Source organism: Ranitomeya variabilis, chromosome 3 (genome assembly GCF_051348905.1).
Source record: "Ranitomeya variabilis isolate aRanVar5 chromosome 3, aRanVar5.hap1, whole genome shotgun sequence".
Classification (NCBI taxonomy): Eukaryota; Metazoa; Chordata; class Amphibia; order Anura; family Dendrobatidae; genus Ranitomeya; species Ranitomeya variabilis.
Genome location: NC_135234.1, coordinates 635631944 through 635637756, shown reverse-complemented (window position 1 = coordinate 635637756; position 5813 = coordinate 635631944).

The window sequence follows — 5813 nt, the reverse complement described above, 5'->3', positions numbered from 1 at the left end:
CAGCCAAGGCAATCCTAGCACCAAATCATCATGTAGATTATACAGCACCAGAAAGCGAATAATCTCCTGGTGATCCGGATTAATACGCATAGTTACTTGTGTCCAGTATTGTGGTTTATTATTAGCCAATGGGGTGGAGTCAATCCCCTTCAGAGGAATAGGAGTCTCCAAAGGCTCTAAATCATACCCACAGCGTTTGGCAAAGGACCAATCCATAAGACTCAAAGCGGCGCCAGAGTCGACATAGGCGTCCGTGGTAATAGATGACAAAGAGCAAATCAGGGTCACAGATAGAATAAATTTAGACGGTAAGGTGCAAATGGAAACAGATTTACCAAGCTTTTTAGTGCGCTTAGAGCATGCTGATATAACATGAGTAGAATCACCACAATAGAAACACAACCCATTTTTCCGTCTAAAATTCTGCCGCTCGCTTCGGGACAGAATTCTATCACACTGCATACTCTCTGGCGACTTCTCAGTGGACACCGCCAGATGGTGCACTGGTTTGCGCTCCCGCAAACGCCTATCGATCTGAATAGCCATTGTCATGGACTCATTCAGACCCGCAGGCACAGGGAACCCCACCATAACATCCTTAATGGCATCAGAGAGACCCTCTCTGAAAGTCGCCGCCAGGGCGCACTCATTCCACTGAGTAAGCACAGACCATTTACGGAATCTTTGGCAGTAAATTTCCGCTTCATCTTGCCCCTGAGATAGGGACATCAAAGTTTTTTCTGCCTGAAGCTCCAAATGAGGTTCGTCATAAAGCAACCCCAAAGCCAGAAAAAACGCATCCACATTGAGCAACGCAGGATCCCCTGGTGTCAATGAAAAAGCCCAGTCTTGAGGGTCGCCCCGGAGCAAGGAAATCACAATCCTGACCTGCTGTGCAGGGTCTCCGGCAGAGCGAAATTTCAGAGACAAAAATAATTTGCAATTATTTCGAAAATTCTGAAACCCGGATCTATTCCCCGAGAAAAATTCCGGCAAAGGAATTCTCGGCTCAGATACAGGTGCATGACAAACAAAATCTTGCAAATTTTGTACCTTCGTGGCGAGATTATTCAAACCTGCAGTTACACTCTGAAGATCCATTACAAACAGGTGGACACAGAGCCATTCAAGGGTTAAGAGGAGGTAAGAAGCAGCTAGACAGCAATTAAGGGCTAGGCAGCAAAACTCTGAGGGGAAAAAAAAAAAAAAAATTTCCCTTCAACACTTCTTTTTCTCCTGCTTCAGCCCAAACAATTAACACTTTACTGGCCGGTCAAACTGTCATGATCTCAATGGCAAGAGATCATAGCATAAGCATATATAGGAACTAGCTCTTGGAAGATGGGAACTGAGCTGACCATGAACTAAACCTAACGCACAACTAGCAGTGGCCGGGTAGCATGCCTACGTTGGTTCTAGATGCCCAGCCCAGCCGGAGGACTAAATAAAGCTAGCAGAGGAAAATATTAGTCCTAGCTCACCTCTAGAGAAATACCCCGAAAGGAGACAGAGGCCCCCCACATGTATTGGCGGTGAGTTGAGATGAAATAACAAACGTAGTATGAAAATAGGTTTAGCAAATTTGAGGTCCACTTACTACATAGCAGAAGACAGAAAGGACACTTTCATGGTCAGCTGAAAACCCTATCAAAAAACACCATCCAGAAATTACTTTAAAACTCTGGCATTAACTCATAACACCAGAGTGGCAATTCCCGTTCACAAGAGCTTTCCAGACACAGTAACGAAACTACAGCTGTGAACTGGAACAAAATGCAAAAACAAACATGGACAAGAGTCCAACTTATCTAGTAGTTGTCTAGGAGCAGGAACAAGCACAGAGAGGCTTCTGATAACATTGTTGACCGGCAAGCAACTAACAGAGCAGCAAGGTTATATAGCGACTCCCACATCTTGATGGGAACAGGTGAACAGAGAAGATGAAGACACCAGTTCAATTCCACCAGTAGCCACCGGGGGAGCCCAGAATCCAAATTCACAACACTATACACTATATACTATATACAGAGCTCCTGTGTATAATGTCACCGGTGATCACTGTATTACCTCTACACAGACACTGCATACTAAGTACAGATCTCCTGTGAATACTTGCACTTATGGTGATAATATTGTGTTTTGATTTTTTTAAATTATTATTACTGATCAGTATTGTAGTATTCAGTCACTATGTGGTGGTAATATGTGGTCTGGAAATGGTGTTGTTGTATTTGTCCCTTGAATGTGCTATTTAGTCACCAAGTGGTGGTAATATGTGGTCTTGACATGGTGCGGTGGTATTTGTTCCTTGTATGTGATATTATTCGATCACTGTGGTTGTAATTTGTGGTCTGGTCATGGTGCGGTGGTATTTGTTCCTTGTATGTGATATTGGTCAAAATATACCTAAATTGTATTGCATATTTTAACAAATATTTAATAGGTTACAGTAGAGTAGGGCCCGGCCATTTTTCTGGAATAATCTGGTTCAGGTATATCATGACCCCCGTCACATGACCGGGTGGCCCACAGTGTCTGAACAGCCCGGGGCCCTGGCTACCCTTAATCCCCCCCTGGCTGGCCCAATGTCATGTATGTGTCACGCTGCAAAAATGTAATTGCACCAGGCTGCAAATCAAAGGAGGAGGAGATGCTGGTAGAGAGCTCCGTCAGGGCAGTGGGGTACTCGGTACCGGGTCCTGCGGTTCACTGGGGGGATGTCACGGTGGCTGACCCAGTCCATGGCCCTGGGACATCCGTATAAAAGGGAAAGGTCTTTAACCCCTTCACCCCCAAGGGTGGTTTGCACGTTAATGACCGGGCCAATTTTTACAATTCTGACCACTGTCCCTTTATGAGGTTATAACTCTGGAACGCTTCAACGGATCTTGGCGATTCTGACATTGTTTTCTCGTGACATATTGTACTTCATGATAGTGGTAAAATTTCTTCGATATAAGTTGCGTTTATTTGTGAAAAAAATGAATATTTGGCGAAAATTTTGAAAATTTCGCAATTTTCCAACTTTTAATTTTTATGCCCTTAAATCACAGACATATGTCACGCAAAATACTTAATAAGTAACATTTCCCACATGTCTACTTTACATCAGCACAATTTTGGAACCAAAATTTTTTTTTGTGACGAAGTTATAAGGGTTAAAAGTTGACCAGCAATTTCTCATTTTTACAACACCATTTTTTTTTAGGGACCACATCTCATTTGAAGTCATTTTGAGGGGTCTATATGATAGAAAATACCCAAGTGTGACACCATTCTAAAAACTGCACCCCTCAAGGTACTCAAAACCACTTTCAAGAAGTTTATTAACCCTTCAGGTGTTTCACAGGAATTTTTGGAATGTTTAAATAAAAATGAACATTTAACTTTTTTTCACACAAAATTTATTTCAGATCCAATTTGTTTTATTTTACCAAGGGTAACAGGAGAAAATAGACCCCAAAATTTGTTGTACAATTTGTCCTGAGTACGCTGATACCCCATATGTGGGGGTAATCCACTGTTTGGGCGCATGGCAGAGCTCGGAAGGAAAGGAGCGCCATTTGACTTTTCAATGTAAAATTGACTGGAATTGAGATGGGACGCCATGTTGCATTTGGAGAGCCCCTGATGTGCCTAAACATTGAAACCCCCCACAAGTGACACCATTTTGGAAAGTAGACCCCCTTAGGAACTTATCTAGATGTGTGGTGAGCACTTTGACCCAACAAGTGCTTCACAGAAGTTTATAATGCAGAGCGGTAAAAATAAAAAATCATATTTTTTCACAAAAATGATCTTTTCGCCCCCAATTTTTTATTTTCCCAAGGGTAAGAGAAGAAATTGGACCCCAAAAATTGTTGTGCAATTTGTCCTGAGTACGCTGATACCCCATATGTGGGTGTAAACCATTGTTTGGGCGCAGGGCAGAGCTCGGAAGGGAAGGAGCGCCATTTGACTTTTCAATGCAAAATTGACTGGAATTGAGATGGGACGCCATGTTGCATTTGGAGAGCCCCTGATGTGCCTAAACATTGAAACCCCCCACAAGTGACACCATTTTGGAAAGTAGACCCCCTAAGGAACTTATCTAGATGTGTGGTGAGCACTTTGACCCAACAAGTGCTTCACAGAAGTTTATAATGCAGAGCGGTAAAAATAAAAAATCATATTTTTTCACAAAAATGATCTTTTCGCCCCCAATTTTTTATTTTCCCAAGGGTAAGAGAAGAAATTGGACCCCAAAAATTGTTGTGCAATTTGTCCTGAGTGCGCTGATACCCCATATGTGGGTGTAAACCATTGTTTGGGCGCAGGGCAGAGCTCGGAAGGGAAGGAGCGCCATTTGACTTTTCAATGCAAAATTGACTGGAATTGAGATGGGACGTCATGTTGCGTTTGGAGAGCTCCTGATGTGCCTAAACATTGAAACCCCCCACAAGTGACACCATTTTGGAAAGTAGACCCCCTAAGGAACTTATCTAGATGTGTGGTGAGCACTTTGACCCAACAAGTGCTTCACAGAAGTTTATAATGCAGAGCCGTAAAAATAAAAAATCATATTTTTTCACAAAAATGATCTTTTCGCCCCCATTTTTTTATTTCCCCAAGGGTAGGAGAAGAAATTAGAGCACAAAAGTTGTTGTGCAATTTGTCCTGAGTACGACGATACCCCATATGTGGGGGTAAACCACTGTTTGGGCGCATAGCAGAGCTCGGAAGGGAAGGAGCGCTATTTTACTTTTCAATGCAAAATTGACTGGAATTAAGATGGGATGCCATGTTGCGTTTGCAGAGCCCCTGATGTGCCTAAACATTAAAAACCCCCACAAGTGACACCATTTTGGAAAGTAGACCCCCTAAGGAACTTATCTAGATGTGTTTTGAGAGCTTTGAACCCCCAAGTGTTTCACTACAGTTTATAACGCAGAGCCGTGAAAATAAAAATTCCTTTTTTTTTCACAAAAATGATTTTTTTAGCCCCCAGTTTTGTATTTTCACAAGGGTATCAGGATAAATTGGACCTCAAAAGTTGTTGTCCAATTTGTCCTGAGTATGCTGATACCCCATATGTGGGGGGGAACCACTGTTTGGGCACATGACAGAGCTCGGAAGGGAAGGAGCGCCATTTGGAATGCAGACTTAAATGGATTGGTCTGCAGGCGTCACGTTGCATTTGCAGAGCCCCTGATGTACCCAAACAGTACAAACCCCCCACAAGTGACCCCATATTGGAAACTAGACCCCCCAAGGAACTTATCTAGATGTGTTGTGAGAACTTTGAACCCCCAAGTGTTTCACTACAGTTTATAACGCAGAGCCGTGAAAATAAATTCTTTTTTTTTTTCACAAAAATGATTTTTTTAGCCCCCAGTTTTGTATTTTCACAAGGGTAACAGGATAAATTGGACCCCAAAATTTGTTGTCCAATTTGTCCTGAGTATGCTGATACCCGATATGTGGGGGGGAACCACTGTTTGGGCGCATGACAGAGCTCGGAAGGGAAGGAGCGCCATTTGGAATGCAGACTTAAATGGATTGGTCTGCAGGCGTCACGTTGCATTTGCAGAGCCCCTGATGTACCCAAACAGTACAAACCCCCCACAAGTGACCCCATATTGGAAACTAGACCCCCCAAGGATCTTATCTAGATGTGTTGTGAGAACTTTGAACCCCCAAGTGTTTCACTACAGTTTATAACGCAGAGCCGTGAAAATAAAAATTCTTTTTTTTTTCACAAAAATGATTTTTTTAGCCCCCAGTTTTGTATTTTCACAAGGGTATCAGGATAAATTGGACCCAAAAAGTTGTTG